General features: G+C 38.8%; 1 protein-coding gene across 5 annotated transcripts in view; it reads left to right on the top strand.

The window, feature by feature from the left end:
* Nucleotides 1-9: 9 nt before the first annotated feature.
* ROBO1 (roundabout guidance receptor 1) overlaps nucleotides 10-19,429 on the top strand; it is a 1,129,831-nt gene continuing 1,110,411 nt past the window's right edge. For 4 of the 5 annotated variants that reach the window (XM_019839543.3, XM_045036748.1, XM_045036754.1 and 1 more), the window contains exon 1: nucleotides 10-300. The gene's annotated coding sequence lies outside the window, so the exon portion shown is untranslated. The remainder of the gene's footprint in view (nucleotides 301-19,429) is intronic. The other variant, XM_045036749.1, reaches the window with a different exon arrangement.

Raw genomic sequence — 19,429 nt, 5'->3', positions numbered from 1 at the left:
CCAATAGAAGCGCACACTTGGACCTATTTGCATGCTATGCCGTCTGCTCTGCGCATTAATAGTAATACAGATAACGGGTTTCAAAGAATTCTCTACTGAAGAAGGATTGGATTTTTCCAGGGTGCTGATACCGAGAAGAAACCCGACTTTACTCTCCCCCTAATTTCCCCACTCTCACATTAAAAAGTCCCAGGCAGCTTTTGCTCGCTTTAAACTCGGGAAGGTCTCCGTGCACGGCAAAGTTGGAGGGCTGCGCCTGCACCGCGGAGCAGCTAGATTTCTGAACAGTCTTATCGAAGGGTGAGTCTCCCGAATGATTGCAAAGGAAGTGACAGCCGGCTTTAGAATTGGCAAAAGGGACACACTCGGTTTTCCACCGGTGGTTGCTGGAGTGCAGAATGGGTGCGGACAGGACTGTGCAGTTTGTCCAGAAATTGTGACTGGTGCACTAGGGTATTTGGGGGGTGGAATCAAAAACCTTCAGGCTAAATCGGAAATTGCAGCCGAACACTCGGGCGGGATTCAACAAGTTTCCCTGCAGGGGTGCGATGTTTGCTTTGCTTTGCTTTGTTTTGTTGTTTTTCCTTGCAAGTTGTTCTGAGTGTCCGTTCCGGGTGGGCTATCCCTGCTTCACAAAGAAGTTTCGGGATTTGTGTCTGGTGTGTGTGGCTGGGTTACCCCTTGTTTGAGGAGGTTCTGTGCCGCATTTGGGCTTCCTGGGGACGCTCAGGGGAACTGCTTCCAAGGATGCGCGGAGCATCAGGGGCCTGCGGGGCTGGTGCTGGGCAACTTACCCGCAGAATCTCGGTGTCTCTGAACGTACTGTGGTTATAAATGTGGACTGAGGCGCAGAAACCAGCAGCTCCAAGGCCACCTGGGCTTCCAAACTTTGAATGCATTCTCTAACAAAGATGAGAACGAGGGCTTGAAAACACGCGTTACTGGATGAATTCTGATGAACTCTTACTGATATGTAGGCAGTGAAGTCTTTCAGGACCTGCGTTTCCAACCTGCAGCTTTTGCCCGGACGTGTAGTACTGATCAGGAGAAGGGTGGCGGTTTACAGCTAAGACGGGGGGACTTTATCTTGAGGGAGACAGGAAGAGAGAGAGGATGGATGAATGAACAAGGTGCGTCCCATTTTTCACACACAAAAACCACACGCGTGGGACGTGCCAGGAAGCGCTCCAGTTGGTGGCGTTTAGCTGGAAAACGTATTGCAGGGAGGTCCAGACGCCTCTGCATTATTGATGAAGCGCTGTGCCCTTCTGGGGGCCCTTCTCGCTCCTTCTCCCTGCCCCCTCTTCCCCTCCGCGCTCCGCCTGCCCGGGGCTCGGGGTTGGCGCGGGCGCAGCGGCTCGCTCGACTCAGCCCCGCAGCGCTGCGGACACAAAGGGGAGAGGCGGGCGGGCGGAGCGGGGAGCGCGGCGTGGCAGTCCCGCTGCCGCAGCCCCTGCTGCGGCTCGGCGGAGGCTGCAGCGCTGCGGAGGCTGCTGGCGTCCTGCGGCCACGCGCCCCGAGATCCCCAGGGCCCCGCGCAGGAAGCGCACCCAGGGCCGCAGAGGTCCCAGGTTATGCCTTGAGGGGCCGCTGAGCAGCCGGCAGACAGTGGGGTGGGGAGACGGAACGCTGAGGCATCCGATTCTGGCCTTGGTTCAGAGCTGCTCCCGCCACCCAAAGACGCCTGGGGTGCACCCCAAACGTCCTAGAGCACCTGCACTCCAAAGGGGAAGGAGACGCGGAGGAAAGAAGGGAAGCGCTGATGAGGCTGCAAGAGAATGGCAGCAAGTGATTTGGGGCAATTCTGGTCATCAGCCAGGCTTTTCGTGGCGCTTTAAAGTGGGCTGCTTTAGATGCGGCTTTTGAAATGCGCTTCCATGGCCTCTTCGGTGGCTTCGAAGGGGCAGGCTTCCAGACGCAGGAGCTCACTGGAGACTCCTTCTATAGATGAAGGAAGGAGACTGCGGGGCAGGGGCCTTCATTTCGCAGTGTCATTTAACCCTGACCTCAGCACCTCCCACCCTTTCACGCCCTCACCGGGGAGTGCCCTGACCTTGCTAACTCCTCTGGGTCATCTGCCTGTTTCTTTTTAAGTGATTTTATCAGGCTGTGTGTTACAAAGGCCTGTGAAGAAATGGTTTGTGTATTTCAAGTAGAGGTGGGGGATTGTGTAATTTGGAGGTGGATCAAATCCCCCGAGCATTTGGAGGAAGGGGCAGAGATAAAGGATTCTACGGAATGGCCCACAGGGGGTGTTGGCTGCTTGAAGGGGAACTTTCAGAGGAAATACACTTCTTTGAGCACATGTTGGGGTGGGGGAGGGCAATATCATTGCATTCTTTCCCCCACTTTCCATCTGTCCTCTGCATTATGGTTGTTTGGGAACTAGGGGTGTGATACTGAATAGAAAATACTTTGAGAATCTATCTGTTTATTAGGAGGCCAACTAGAAGTGTGGAAGCTAGGCTTTCAAGCCCAAACCTGTATGCTCCTCAGACGTATTATTTTGAGAGACTCAGTTTCCCACTCCAAGACCTACATCCCTTCTCTATTTTTTGAAAGCTTTTTTAAAGGCATGCAGCATGTTGGTTTCATTAAAGGGGTTTATTAAAGGGTAGGTGGGTGTTCCGTCAACTCCCTTTTCTTCCAAAGAAGGGGGGGGGGGAATACCTATCAAAAACAACAGCAGCAACTGAGAACAAATACGGAGTTGTTCCGAGGACTTTTCTGTGTCTTAGTAATCTATCCTCCTCCCATGGAAGGGGAGGGTAAAGCTGAGGAGTGTATAAGGAGTGAGGATATTCACCTCATATCCTTAGCATGGATTTTGGACTTCCTTTAATCCTTCTCCACATATCTTCCTGCATGCGTCTTCCAATTTAGCCCTGTGTGATCTGCAGAATTGAAACACAGTGACACAGCTCCAGATCCCCCATGAAGGCTTGCTTCAGAAAATAGCTGTTAATCACATGTTTGCTGTGTTTTAGGGCATACTTCCTTTTCCTTCCCTTTTTTCCTTCCCCAGTCCTTGAACAGTGTTACCATCTTCTAGGTTATATCTTGCAAATGGTTAGTGATTTCTAGTGGTATAGCAGTGTGCTGGGTATGGGAGGAGGGCAGAAACTGAACAGCTGCCCCTAGAGTCCTGTAGGTTTAAAGCTGGCTTTCTCTTACTCTGTTCTGCACAGAATAAAGGAAAATATCCTGATAGCTCCCCAAAGAGAATTATATTGGTCTGTATAATTGTTTTTATTTTAAGACATAATGGAATCAATTCAGTTACAAAATAACATTGGTCAGACATGAAAGGGAGCTATAGAGTTGCTTGCAATATTTGGAAACTAATGTTGTAAGCTGTGAGATCTCGAACCTTTTGGTGAGATCCATCTACACTTGATATATTAGGAGCTATTTTTTATTTAAACAAGGTTTACTATGTTACTTTCATTATGAAGGTAAATAACTCAAGACAGTGCAAGGATGTGAATTTTAAAAGAAAAAAAAAAAAACGGGGCAGCAAAGCAAGCCTTTGGCAGCTTGATGAATGAGCAGGTGCAATGCACCATTTGAAATGTAACTTGAGGTGAGGTTCCATTCAATCCATGAAAGAATGAGTTCCTCCTTATCACCCAGAAAGCTCAACTGATGTATTTCTCTCTCTCTCTCATCTTTCTCTCATCTCTTTCTCTCTGTCTCTTTCTCTTTCAGATCTCTGAGTAGAAACATAATCACAACAACATATAATAGGCTAGAATTATTACCTGGTCACGTAATAATTTATCCTTGTAAACTTGCTGTTGGAGTGAGTAATATTATTGTGAATACATTCATATTTATATCTAAAATATATTAGTGCTATATGGACCAGCTGTTTCTCCTAATGCTATAGGAACTAGAGGTGCTACAAGAATTTCTGCCTTATCCAAGACCATATAAGAGGAAACTGTAGACACAGTATTAGGCATCTTACCTGCAATAGATATTTCATTCTATTTTCACATCATCCTTTTGAGGTAAGACTTTATTAGAGATTTGTTTATTTATTTATTTTTAAAAGTAGACTTCACACCAGTGCAGAGCCCAACATGAGGCTTGAACTCATGACACTGAGATCAAGACCTGAGCTGAGATCAAGAGTCGGATGCTTAACTGACCCAGCCACCCAGGCACCCCTAGAGATCTTTAATATATGAAAAAGCTGAAGCTCAGAGAAGTTAAGCAAAATATGCACAGCCCTTCAGCAAAAAGGGGAAGAACCACAATTGAAAACAAGTTCTTGCTCATGACAGAGTACATCCTTTTCCAGTATACTGTGGAAATGTATTTTGCCCTCATATTTAAATAAGAAGTTTTATTTTTACTTTTTTTTTAATTTTAGCGCTTATTTATTTTTGAGAGAGAAGAAGGGGGGGCGGGGGCAGAGAGAGGGAGACCAAGGATCTGAAGCTCTCACAGTGCAGAGCCTGGTGAAGGGCTCAAACTCACAAACTGAAATTGTGACCTGAGCTGAAATCAAGAGTTGGCTGCCTAATTGACTGAGCCACCCAGGTGCTCTAGAAGTTTCAGTATTTTAAAATCTTGTTTCAGCGCTCACAATTGTTTAATCTCTTAAATGTCCTTTTCATGTCCAAACCATTCTTTGCACCTCCCCCAGACCAATCTTCGATGAACAGTGAGTTTCCGGGGGTGTCTTGGCCAGTGAAAAACTTCTTTAGTAAGAAAGCCCGCCTCTCACCACCACCCAACTGTATCATCATCTTTGGAAGTTAGAGAAGCAGCATGAAAATTAGGGTCTTCATCATCTGAAATTTGCACAAGTATGGTCAAAGAGTCTTGAAGAGTCCATTAGGTCACTCTGAGAGACAAATTGTACACCCCCACCTTCACAGTTCTGCACACATGGCTTCTCTGATCTGTAAGGTTCTCATCTTTACTTAGCCAAATCCTGCTCATTTGTTTAGAGTGGTTCATGTTCCTCCTCCAGCATGAGTTCGAACTATTCCAACCCTTCTAGTTTTTATACACCTCTGAAATTTTCAATAAATTACAGTTTCTACCGTTTAGTTTGGTCTTTATTTGGAGTTAGGAGGAGTGAGCTAACATTTCTGGAGCATTCACTCTATATCGTATCTTTTTACATAAATGATCTGCTCGATATAGTTTTCGATTTGTTCATTATGGTTCTGCATTTAGCCCTTATTGACGGCTCATGCTCTTCAGTCACCCCAGATGGTACGATGTATTTCTACAGTTTCAATAGTGAAATCCAAATTTTATATCTCTCGTCCCTGCATTGCTGCTGATCGCCACACTTGTATTTGCAAAAACCTACCCGGTATGTCCACCTAGAGGTGTATCGCAAAAATTTGAAAGGAAAATATAGTGAAAGAAATTATTCAAAGCTACATGTATCATTCCTCCTGCCATGATTGCTCTCCTGAGTCATAAGTAGTCCATCATGCATCCAGACAGAATCACCTAGGACATGTCCCTCTACCTCATCCACTACATTAAAGCTATGAATGAATATATACATATATGTATAAATATATATATATTCATATATGTTCATATGAAATTCATACATATTCATATGAATATGTATATATATGTATGTGTGTATATATATGTATGTATGTGTGTATATACATATATGTATATGTATATATGTATATGTATATATGTATATGTATATATGTATATATGTATACATGTATACATGTATATATGTATATGTATACATGTATATGTATATATGTATACATGTATACATGTATATGTATACATGTATATGTATATATATGTATACATGTATACATGTATATGTGTACATATGTATACATATACATGTATACATATGTACACATATACATGTATACATATGTACACATATATGTATATATGTATATGTATGTGTATATATATATATATATATATATACACACACACACACACACACACACACATATGGACATATAATGATGCTTTCATTTTTCTTGAACCTAGCCATTTTCTCCACAGACAGGCTTACCCCCAGTTCCTACCTTTTACCTCTTGGGATCAGCCTCCTATACATGCAATCTCCATTTTTGCCCTACTTAAATCCACATGCATCATACCTGCAAAAGTCATCTTTCTAGAGCACAAATGATGAAGCCCAGGCTCTTTATCATGTCATTCAAGGTGCTTTAACATTTGGATTCAGAATTCCTGTCTTCAGTCTTAAGCTTTATCAGTTACTATGAAAATCTACTCACATTTTCTCAAATACTGAGGATATTTCATTTCTCTCTGCTTTTGTTTGTTAGAACTTCTTCTCATAATGGTTCTCAATTTCTTGATCCTTGGTCTTTGTCAACACAAAACAAGTGTGACCCGTCTGTGAAGACCTCCATGTTAAGTAAATAGATTTAAATATGTCTGTTTCTAATTATTTCTTAATAACATCTCTGAAATTCTATTGCATTTATTTATTCATTTTAATCAAGAGACTGAATTCCTTGAAGCATTATTTTCCAAACTTTGGCCATTGAACCAAGGAAACTTCTTAATCAAGAAAAATAACAAAAATACCACTCCCTGGACTTACCATCACATTTAATACATTAAAATATGTGGGGATGGCACTCTGGAATCCACATTTTAAAAAGCATTTCAGGTGTCCCTAGGCACAAGGACTTTATCACAACAATTACTCCCCATCTCAGCTTGGTCAATTTGGTGCTTAATTTCGAACTTTGGGGTAAGAGCCATCAGCATAGCTTTTTAGATCTCACTGAGAAGTACGGGCTTGTCTTCTTGGATTACTGTGCTTCAAAGAAACATTTGATCACAGAGTATAGGATGTTAGATCATGTGATGCATTTTCAGTGGAGCAAGAGGCTCCTGCATCAGAAAGGCATACTTGTCAAGGGCAGAGTTTGAATAATCACCTAAAAAGATGACCTGTAGACTTAACATGCTACTGTGCAGAGGATTTGGAACTTTCCTGACTCTGACTTTGTAATATTGTGATTTGTTCACTTGGCAAAAATGGAGAAAATAGGGAAACAAATGTCTGTAAATTACCACCCAGATTAACAAAGTTTAAGCCATCTGTGCACAGATTACATCTCCTTCCAAGAGGTAACTTGTATTTTAAATTTGTTATTTTAACTCCTGATGTTACCATATATATGTACACCCCTCAATCATATACAGCAGTGTATTAAGTGAGTATATGATTTACATAAATTGTTAACATAGTATGTGCATTCTCAGGAATATCTATTTCTGTGACTTATTCAAGTCAGTGCAGGAAAACTTCATTCATTTTCCTTGCTGTATAGTATTCCATTGTATAAATCTACCACAATTAGGCATTTCGAATTTCTCTTAATAACAGTGTAGCAATGATTTTTTTTTTATGTGTGTGTGGATGCATCACTGGGAACATATCCAGTACTTTTTAAGGTATATGCCTAGGAGTGAAATTGTGTGATTATGTGGACTTCCCTTATTTCCTTTTTTCAGATACTGCCCAAATCCCACACAGTACTTGCAGCATTTACAGTTTCCAAGCACATTCACAAGAGCTACTGTTCTATCTATCTTTGTCAACATTTAATACTGTCAGTTTTTTAATTTTACCAATTGAATGTTTTTAATTTTTCTTTTCTGATTGTATGTGCCATGAATATCTTTTCATTGAGAATTCAGGTTTCCTGTACTGTCAATTGCTTAAAAATATATTTCACCTAGTTTTTTTAATGAGACATTTACCTTTTTTCTTATAGATTTATAGAAATTATTTATATACCCTATATCCTAACTCATTTTGGTATATACATTGAAAGATTTTCCCTAGGCTGCATCTTCTTATCTTTCCTATTTTGTTTTAGTGTTTCTTATTTTTTTAAGTATATTTTGATTCCTTAAAAGTTGTAAAACTTTTTTATACAAGGTTTTCTCTTTTTCATGTCTTGTTTTAGAAACCATTCCTCATGGTGAATTCATAAAATATTCTCATGTATATTTTAAGTTTTTATATTTTGCTTTTCATATTCAGTTCTTTGATCTACCTAGAACTGATTTTAGTGTTCATGTGCTGAGAAATATGATTGTCACATATAAATATTCCATACATGTTTGGATTGCTTTTTTGCCTCTAAGGCTACTTGGCATCTGCCCTCATTTGAAACACATTTTTCTGGTCATTGTCTGCCAGGTTGGGATGTGGACCATTATCTCACTGAACCATCACAATGTTAATGAACCAGAGTGAAAAGCATTAATTAAGATTTCAACCCCAATAGGTTTATATTCAGTTAGAATTAAAGAGCAGTGCTTTTTATGACAAACTGTATAATCTATTTAAATGGTTTGTGAATTGTTCATGCGTAATGAGTCCTTTAGCCATGCCTAGCAGAATTTACTTCAGTTGAAATTCTTTACAGAGAATATTAATTAATATCCCAGAGACACACTTTCCTTATTTATAAGACTCGAGCAAAGTAGATCAAAGGAAGAATCATCACTCACTCTAAGAATGAAGCATGATTGACCACTTGACAGGTGAATTATAACCCAGAGGAGGAGCAACATTTTAGCACAACAACCAGTAGCTTCTGATCAACGCATATCCCTCAAATAAGCACTCCAAAACGTTAATACAATTGCAAAAACGTTAGAAAGAAAATTACTGCAGTGCACTGTTCATATTATATTCCATTTTATCCTGGAAAGCCTCTTCACCTGTTTATATACAGTCATGGACAGTTTCTGTAAAAATTTGCTTTTTATTATATAGTGAACAACAAACAAGCATGGTTGGCATAAGCCAAGTCTTGGATTATTTAAATATTGGGTATTAATTTAGAAGAGTTTAAGAATGGTCTGGTTTGGCAAATGAAAGTATCTTTTATTTTTCTCCCAAGATTTTATTTAAATTCAAGTTAGTTAACATATAGTGTAGCATTAGTTTCAGGAGTAGGTTTTAGTGGATTCATCACTTACATATAACAAACACGCAGTGCTCATCCCGACAAGTGGCCTCCTTAATGCCCATCACCCATTTAGCCTGACCGCCACCCATCTCCCCTCTAGCAACCCTCTCAGTTTGTTCTCTAGAGTTAAGAATCTTTTATGATTTGCCTCTCTCTCTGTTTTTGCCGTATTTTATTTTTCCTTCCCTTCACCTATGTTCATCTGTTTTGTTTCTTAAATTCTACATATGAGTGAAATGATATGGTATTTGTCTTTTTCTGACTTATTTCGCTTAGCATAATACACTCTAGTTCCATCCGTGTTGTTGCTACAGTTCATTCTTTTCTTTTAATTTTTTTAAAATGTTTGTTTATTTTTGAGAGAGAGAGACAGAGTACAAGCAGGGGAGGGGCAGGAGAGAGGGAGACACAGAATCCAATGCAGGCTCCAGGCTCCGGGCTGTCAGGACAGAACCCGATGCGGGACTCGAACTCATGAACTGAGAGATCATGACCCAAGCCAAAGCCAGACACCCAACAGACTGAGCCACCCAGGCACCTCTGGAGTTCATTCTTTTTGATGGCTGAGTAATATCCCATTATATATATATATATATATATATATATATATATATATATATATGTGTGTGTGTGTGTGTGTGTGTGTGTGTGTGTGTATACACCACATCTTCTTTATCCATTCATCAGTCGGTGGACATTTAAGCTCTTTCCATAATTTGGCTGTTTTTGGTAATGCTTCTAGAAACATTGGGGTGCATGTGCCCCTTCTCATCAGTATTTTTGTATCCTTTGGATAAATACCTAGTAGTGGGGTTGTAGGGTAGTTCTGTTTTTAACTTTTTAAGGAAGCTCCATTCAAATGAAAGAATCTTCTATTTATAATCTTTTCTGGAAAAAAAAAGTAAACATTTTGAAGAAAAACCTCTGTACCGAATACAAATGACATCCAGGCCTTTAATTCCAATTCCTTACAATTAATGCTTTTTGTCATACCTTGGATCAAGGAAAGGAACGATCTTAAAAAAGGACAAACTCCCTGTGTACCTTTTTTTACCCACTCCTTTTACTGTCACTTTATTTGCTTTCCAGTCGGAATTTTTCAGCACACTGACCTTCACACTCAGATTTTGGCCTGCTGCTCTAACTTCTTTCCATTTTCTCTCACTTCTCTCTTAGACATAGTGTCTCTTTCATGATACAACACACCTCACCATCCCGCAACAACCACTTTGTTTCCAACTAATTACCTTTTTTGTTCTGTCTTAAAATATCGTCCTCCTTCTCTCTCTAGTGAAGTCATATTCATCCTTCAAGATCTAAATTGTTACCTCATATTTGAGGCATTTCCTAATTTTCCCTGAAGAAGCACATCTCTCTTCCATTTGTGTTTTAGTAGAACTTAGCACTCAGTCAGTTTTAATGACCAGCCTAACTGGTGATGATGATGAATAATTTCTCAGTGTATCTGTCTAAACCTGCGATCACAGTATCATTGAATATATTCTGTGTCTTTTAATCTTGTGACATATTCAGTTTAAATGGTCACATTTTATATAGGCAATAGCCATATTCGGCTGATGGCTAACACATTGGATTGAGCAGATATAGAATAGTCCATTGTCTCAGAAACTTATGTTAGACAGTGTTGGGAGGAATAAACTCATGGTAACATTTGGAACAAATGAATGAGTGAATGAATGAGTGAATGAATGAAGGAGACACAAATAGTCTTTGATTTTCAATGGACAGCTGTCACCGAATTGCATTATAGATCACGATCACGTTGGTGAAGATAATTTTGCAACCTTATGGATTTTAGCATTTTGTGGAAAGAAACAGATGATCTCAGCCTGGCCAAGAAGGTAATGACACTATGAAACACCAAAGAAACCAAAGGGAGAGTTAAAGTTATTCTTTGATGATTCCCTTACATACTTACTCAAAACTTATTTGCCTGAGATAGCAGTACAAGAAACCCCATCTTTTAAGACACAGGCATAGAGGGGTGCCTGGGTGGCTCAGTCAGTTAAATGTCCGACTTCAGCTCAGGTCATGATCTTGCAGTTTGCGAGTTCAAGCCCCGTATTGGGCTCTGTGCTGATAGATCAGAGCCTGGATCCTGCTTCAGATTCTGTGTCTCCCTCTCCCTCTGCCCCTCCCCTGCTCCTGCTCTGTTTCTCTCTGTCTCAAAAATAAATAAAACATTAAAAATTTTTTTTAAAAAGTGGGAGAGAGCCAAAGCATAAGAGACTCTTAAAAACTGAGAACAAACTGAGGGTTGATGGGGGGTGGGAGGGAGGGGAGGGTGGGTGATGGGTATTGAGGAGGGCACCTTTTGGGATGAGCACTGGGTGTTGTATGGAAACTAATTTGACAATACATTAAAAAAAATAAAATAAATAAATTTCAAAAAAATTAAAAAAAAAAGGACACAGACATAGAAGAAAAAGGATTGAGCCAGTTTTAACAAGTCCATCTCTTGAAATTTATGTTCCTTCACATGTGGAGGTAAATCTACTCTCTCTTTATCAAATATCCAATATAGTTTTATGTTAATGCCCACTAATATGGCTGTTATAAAAACCATTAGAGAATACCAAGTGTTGGCGAGGCTGTGGAAAAATTGGAACCACCGTGCACTGATGGTGGAAATATACAGGGGTGCAGCGCTGAGGAAAATGGTGTGGTGGTTCCTCAAAAAGTTAGAAACAAAAAAGTTAGAAAAGTTAAACCAGATTGTCATATGATCCAACAATTCTGCTTCTAGGTGTATGCTCTAAAAAACTGAAAGCGGAGACTGGAATAGATACTTTTTTCTTCCATGTTCATAGAAACATTATTCACAATTGCTGAAGTTAGAAACAACCCAAATGTCCATCAATGGATAAAATGATAAGCAAAATATCGTTACACCTACAATTATTATTCAGCCTTAGAAAGGAAATTCTGATATATGTACAACATGGATCAAATTTGAAAACATCTTAAGTGACATAAGTGTCATACAAAAAAGGTCAAACAGAAAAGGATTAATACTGTATGATTCTACTTATATGAGGTGCCTAGAATAGTCAAATTCAGATGGACAGTAAGTAGAATGGAGGTTAACAAGGCTGAGGGGAGCAGGTAATGGGGGTTATTATTTAGTGAGTGTACACTTTTAGTTGAGAATGTTTTAAGAGATCTGGAAATGGTTACTAGTGATGATTACACAACAATGTGAATATACTTAATGTCACTAAATTGTGCACTTTTAAAAGATTAAAATAATAAATGTTATATCATACATAGTTTACCACATAAAAATTATTTTGACAAATATTTATTAAGCCTTTTTTTGGTTGTGTACTCTCACCCCTTAGAGAAAAGATTTATCAGGGGCATGTGGGTGGCTCAGTTGGTTACGCATCTGACTTCGGCCCCGGTCATGATCCCACAGTTTGTGGGTCTGAGACCAGCGTTGGGCTCTGTGATGGCAGTTCAGAGCTTGAAGCCTGCTTCTGATTCTGTGTCTCCCTCTCTCTCTGTCCCCTACCCTCACCCCTGCCCTGCTTGTGCTCTGTCTCTCTCTCTCTCTCAAAAATAAATAAACATTAAAAAATTAAAAGAAAAAGATTTATCATTCCAATGTGGCTTCTCAGTGTCCTTTAAATGTTAATTTTCAACACAACACAGTAGAATAGTCTCTCTGCCTGTTAATATTAAGAGAAAGGCAATGAGCCAAAAGAGGTTTCATGGAAAACAAACATAAATATAATGCATCTGCTCTATGGGATGTACTATATTCAACAAACACATTCAATGAAGAAAAAAACCAACACCTTAGCAATGAGTATTGTGCTTCTGATTAAGACAGCTGGTGAGGTGGCTGGAGGTTTTGGAAGGAATTGACTGTATAACTGGATGCAGTGAGGTAGTTGAAAGCCCCCAGGAGGACTTGGTGTTGGGGTGATACAAAGTGGCAAAAAGGCAATAAGGTGGCCTCAGCCACCTGCACATGCAGACTGCTAGATGAAAGAGTTACGTGATCAAATGGGATTACTCTGTGACACAAATGTATGCGGGTATTGTGAATTGCAGATTATGGAGCATCTGCTCCTTTGCTGACTCCTTGGGGGGCAGGATCTGTACAAGGAAGGGTCTTTGTATGGACGGTGAGAACACTGATTGCTCTTGGTGCTGCCGATAAAGAAGCAACAGTCTCATCTGCCCCCTTTCATGTGTTCTTTCCTTAGTGTAATGACTCACCTTCTGACATAATATTGCTTTAACCCACCCTTCTATTGCCATTAAATTCTCTGGGTAAGTACAGTTTGGAGTTTTAGGATGAACTCTTTTTCATGGATGATGATCTGGCATGTTTAAAAAGTGCCCTGAAATTTACCACCCTTTGTACAGCACACAAAAATAAGGATTTTCATGTATCATGCAAAGGGCATGAGCTGTGGATTATTTTTCCAGGAAGGTAGAACACTGGGCCGACTCTGTCATGCTCTTTTCCTGGATGCTGTTGATTACAGGTGTTTTTCCATCAAATTAAGTCAAGCTTAGTAAGCTTGAGAGCATGGAAAGAAGATCCTGATTTTATTAGCGTATTAGAACAGTATTCCCACACTACAGGTTAATCAATCAGTTTCATTCAGAGCATTGTGAGATAATTGGAAAGCATAAAAACTATATTAAGGCGGTATTAGAAAATGAGAGCTTGGACAGAGGTAGGGAAAATATCAAGAATGAATCCGTTTGGACTTTTTTTTGAGAACTGTAGCTGTAGCTAACATACTAGTGAATATATTCTTTATTTTGCCTTAGTTGCTAGTGCCAAAGCAGCAAAAAATTGGGGTCATAGTTCTTTAATTTTCCTCTTCCATACTGCTCCAGCCTTTTTCATTTACTGCCTTCTTTACTTATTTTTTAAGCTATTTATTTATTTATTTTTTTGAGAAAGAGAGAGAGAGAGAGAGAGAGAGAGAGAGAGAGAGAGAGAGAGAACAGGGGAGGGATGGAGAGAGAGGGAGGGAGGGAATCCCAAACAGGCTCTGCGCTAACAGCACAGGGCAGGGCTTGATCTCATAAACCTCAAGGTCATGATCTGAGATGAAATCAGAGAGTTAGACATTTACCCAACTAAGCCACCCAGGAGCCCCCTTCTTTACTTATTTTTTTGTAGTTGTTTCCACTTCAGGAAAAAAAAAATCTTTCAAAGGTTTCACAATTGCTCAAGTTATCCTCTGCTTTCCTCTGAAAAATTAAATTTCTTGGAATAGGATCTTTCTCTAGCCTTCCCTTGGCTGTCTCTAATTCTTCACCCCTCATCCAATTGTGGATTTGTGCAGCCCTGATCTGGTCACATTTAGATCCTATAGATTTAGTGTTTGCCAAATCAATGGCAAATTTCTGACTTCATTCTCCTTCATTTTTTTACGAAATATGAAATTTACTGAATAAATTTCAAGACACCATTCTCTTCTAGACCTCCTTCATCCATTTCCCTTTTGCTTCTGGCCGTGCTGCTTCCTTTTCTTCCACGAGTCTCTTAAGTGTTGCCTATTTCCAGGTTCTGCCCACAGAACTTGCCTTTTTGTGTTCTGCACAATCTACCTCCGTGATTTCCTTCACTCCCCAACTTCAAACTTATATAGTGGAGAATAAGATGATGCTGTATGAATTATAATAATGACAATACTGATAAATGGTGATATTTATAGAGCATCCTAAGAAGCACCTTTATACTTTTCTTGTATGCAGTCCTGCAAATCAATGAGGAGGCCATATCACCAGGGTCTTGCAGGTGAGGAATTCATGGCTTTCATGTGCATGGTTTCCTGGCTAACTGGCAATTTTGTTCCTCCATGGCAGACGTTCTTAGCTTGGCTCCACATTAGAATCACCTGCAGAGTTTTTATTTTATTTTTGTTTTTGTTTCTCTTTAGGTTTTTTTTCAAATCCCATTGCCCTGCATCCCAAATTACTTACATCAGAATCTTGGGGTTTGTGAAACAGGCATTGAGTTTTTAAAAGGTGATTTAGGGGGTGCCTGGGTGGCTCAGTCTGTTGAGCGTCAGACTCTCATGGTCATGATCTCACGGGTTCATGGGATCAAGCCCCGTATTGGGCTCTGCATGCTGGTAGTGTGGAGCCTGGGACTTTTTCTCTGCCTTCCTCCCTCTCTCTCTCATAAATAAACTTTAAAAAATAAAAAAAAAATTAAAAAAAGTGATTTGGATGATTCTAAAGGGCAGCAATAGTGAGAACCACTGCTTTATGGTAAATATTTTGATGATATTCAAATGTATGGCTCTGGCACAAATCTGAATTCCGAGATTTACACTTATATTGCCAAGGGTTTACCGCATCTCCTCATTTGTCTGTCCTCATTCTCACTCTACTGCAGGACTTCTCATATTCCAAATGAACTCCCCATCATCTGATCACCACCCAAATAATTGTTCTTTAGATCTTCAGTATTATTCACCTCTTCCCACCTCATACTGCCCTAGGTCTTTTTTTTTTTTTTCATGTTTATCTATTTTGAGAGTGAATGGGTGGGGGGGCAGAGAGTAAGGGAGAGGGAGAGAGAATCCCAAGCAGGCTCTATGCTGTCAGCGCAGAGCCTGACTTGTGGATGGAACTCATGAACCGTGAGATCATAACCTGAGCTGAAATCAAGAGTTGGATGCTTAACTGACTGAGCCACCCAGGCGCCCCTAGGTCTTTTGAGTGAAATCGGTGGAGCTGCCTCTCGCATTGGGATTTCTCTCCTTATATTTGGGAATGGCTAATTTTTTAAAATTGTGTTAGAAATATCTTTCCAATTTTCCCTCTTTTTTTCATTACCTCTGTAAGTAAAGTTACTTAGGCTCTTCTCATCCATGTGGAATTTTGTATGGGACTCCTTATTTGTTTTCCATAACTTTTAGTCTCTCCTTGATTAATTTTTCCTTATTTAATGCTCTCAGTGTTACCTTTCTAATATGCCAATCAGTTGTGCCATTCTTTGATTAAAAACTTTTGTACATTGCCTATATAATACAGTGTAAGCAGCTTAATGAAATTTATAACCCCTTTCATCATCTGGACACACCTCTCTCCCTCCTCTTCCCTTTGACCAGAATGCCGTCACTTCTAAAGCCCCTTCTATGCTTTCATGGCATCTTTACTTTGACTTTTTAAAAAGAGACATGCCACAATTACCAAACACTTGTTTTCCTCATTAGATTGCCAGGAGGAAAAGATGGGCATCTGTATTTCAGCGTTTCCCCAGTTGGTAAGAGTGCTTTGTGTAGAGGAGTTATTCAAAAGACATGTGTTGAATGTATATGTGAAGGGCTGTAGGTTGTATGACACAACTCTGTCATTTCACACAGTTTTCTCTCTGAATGGAATCACAAAATGCTCTCTGTCTCTTTTTAACCTGGTAAACTCATCTTAATGTGACATATATATATATGAAAATTTCTGGACTTCACCAGACAGAAATAATAGCTTTCTCCTTTTTGGCGTTACAATGTATTATTCCTACGACTCTAAAAGGAGTTATCTCAAATAGCACTGCATCATCTTGTTTCCCGTCTAAACTAAGAACACTGAAGAACTCTGTGTGTATGTGTGTGTGTGTGTGTGTGTGTGTGTGTGTGTGTGTGTGTGTGTTTTAAGTAGGCTTGATGCTTAGCATGGAGCCCAGTACAGGGCTCAAACTCTTGACACTGAGATGATCAAGACTTGAGTTTAGATCAAGAGGTGGATGTTTAACCGAGTGAGTCACCCAGGCGTACTTGTCAGCTCTGCACATATGATAGTGCTTTGCACACAGTTGAAACTTAAATTCATACCTTTGATGAATGGATGGCTGTTTTTATGTATTATTGAGTGTATTCAAGGACTCCAGCTAGTGGTATTCCAGCTGCTGTGTTTTAATGGTTAGATTATGAACCTTTCTTGTAGGAAAAAGAAATGGAAAAATATAATGGTATCTAAAATTCTGTGACCATTCATTAATGATCCTCTGAGTAAGAAAAATTATTTAATTTGTTATCTGAATAATCAGACTTTCACTGCTTTGAAAAGCCTGTGTCCATATTATTATAGACAAAAATTACAAGATAATTGAAGTGTGACCACTACCCTTAAATACTTTTTTAAAAAGTCTCCGGCTTCCTTAGTGAGAGGCAAATGATCTTTATTCTTCATTTATGCCTTTAATAGTGTGTAATAGTCCATTTACACACCTTAGGGTTCTGTACCTTATATATTTGGTTTAATGGCCCAAACTGAATATCTTCAGTTTTGCCATCTCACCATAGATCGTACATGTAGCTTTTTGCTCTTCTGCCTGTTAATTTTGTTTTCTACATAATAGCACTTAGCTAAATTATCAAACACACATTAGGGATTTTAACTGTTGAGTTTTACTAATATCATTCCTTCACTTTGATGGAGTTGTATTGAAAAACTGAATTTTAATATTTCTATTAGTTAACACATTGACTGAGATTGCAGTGCTAATGCATATCTTTGCATTTATTAGTGAATTATAATAATATAATAACTCAGTTATCATTTATTTGAGAATGAAAGACAATGTGAATAACCAATAGTCTATAAAGTTTATATCTAATTGAAGGGGATTAGTGACTAACTCAGTTTCCCCTTGTGCATGGAGGTATAAGATACTGAATAAATTCAGGAAAAATATGAAATTATTAACATTTAATAGCAAGAGAAATTTTTACATGATTCACAGAATTCTAACACCAGTACACTAGTGTGGGCTTAAGCATATTTTATTGACTCTTCTTCTTATGCCTGAAGAGTAAGACGATCCCTAAACTTGTGTTCTCTGCTCACGCTCTCAGCCATTGTTTCCTAGTAGAAAGAATAATACATCCCCAAGCTACTGCTCAACAAATTTAGTCTATGTACCTACATGGGAAAACTCGTCAAAAACAACAGAAAAAAATCATTTTTCTGGTGAACTTTAGAACAACTAAGTACGTTGCAAAGTGAATTGTTTTAGTCATAATAATTTTTGATACGGCACACAATTTTTTTCTTATTGCCTACATGTTATTATAGCCCTACTACCTAAAAAATTAAGATTATTTGAGAAAACAGAAAAGATCTGGAAAAAAAAAATGTAGGGCTTTGCCATTTGGTACCATATCTATTATTTCTAAATAAAACTTTGGAATAAAACCAATTAAATTTAAACAACATGGTTTAAACATGCATGCAGATCCATGCTAATAATATAATTCCACATGTAAAGACTATAAATGTTCTATAATCAATCTCTTTAATCTGCTATGAAGATAATAGAATTGTGCTTTTTATGATATATAATTGAGATTTATTTTTCCAAATATTTGTAACAGTGTGTCACAAGTTTCCTTATTGTTCACTACTGCCTCATAAACTCTGAATCTGAATATCCAGAATAGCATTTTGTTAAGTGTATAACTCACTATCAGACAACTAGTCGTTTCTTAAATTCATTTTAATTTAATCTGCAGATGTATTTAAATTTCTACTACTATGTTATTTGAAATAATTTATATATATATATATGTGTGTGTGTGTGTGTGTGTGTGTGTGTGCGCGCGCGTGTGTGTGTGTAAAACCCATAAAATTGTTTTCAAAATGGAAAGTATCAATATTCTTGAATCCAACAAAATCTGCAATAGAATAATTTTCATGGTTATTGAACAGCTTTTTATGACCAGAAACCCGGGTAATAAAATGAAAGAAAATATGAGGACAATTTTGCTAACTATAGTATCCATAGTTTTACATATTCATGTATTTACTTATACTGACAACTTCAGATTCTTTTCTTACTGTTTATCTTTAATAGTGCTGATTTTTGATCATTTTTCCTGGCTTCAATTTTTGTCCCTTTATTTGCCGGTAGGGCTCTCCACTCACTGGTAATTTTTTTTTTTTTTTCCTGAAGCCCACTACATCTTTGTCCTGCACATTTCTCAAATATTAGTCCCATCTGACATTTACTCATTATGACCACTCTCAGTTTTTTGGGGGGGTATCTTTTGGGTTGTGGGGTGACTATAAATAAATAGAATGTTCTATCTCAGAGGAACTATGATTTCTGATTTTATGATGTCTCTTATTAAGCAAGATAAATTTGGCCCAAGACATTCTGTCATAATGTATGTACCACAATTTGTACTTTGTTTTCAGTTTTAGCTCCCTGAGATTTCTGCTTCCTCAATTTCTTTCTTTTGTTACATATTGTTCCTTTTGTTTAGAAGTGTAATGTTTACATATAGACAAATCATATAGTTCTTTCTACAGAAAATATGTTCCAGTTTTACTAGGCTCATTAATGTAGAGTACATTTTATTTTATTTTGTTTTATAGTTTATTTTGAGACAGGGAGAAAAAGCATGAGTGGAGGAAGGGCAGAGAGGGAGAGCGGGGGTGGTGGA

This window comes from Felis catus, chromosome C2, assembly GCF_018350175.1.
Source record: "Felis catus isolate Fca126 chromosome C2, F.catus_Fca126_mat1.0, whole genome shotgun sequence".
Lineage (NCBI taxonomy): Eukaryota > Metazoa > Chordata > Mammalia > Carnivora > Felidae > Felis > Felis catus.
This window is presented reverse-complemented; position numbering and strand designations above follow the sequence as displayed.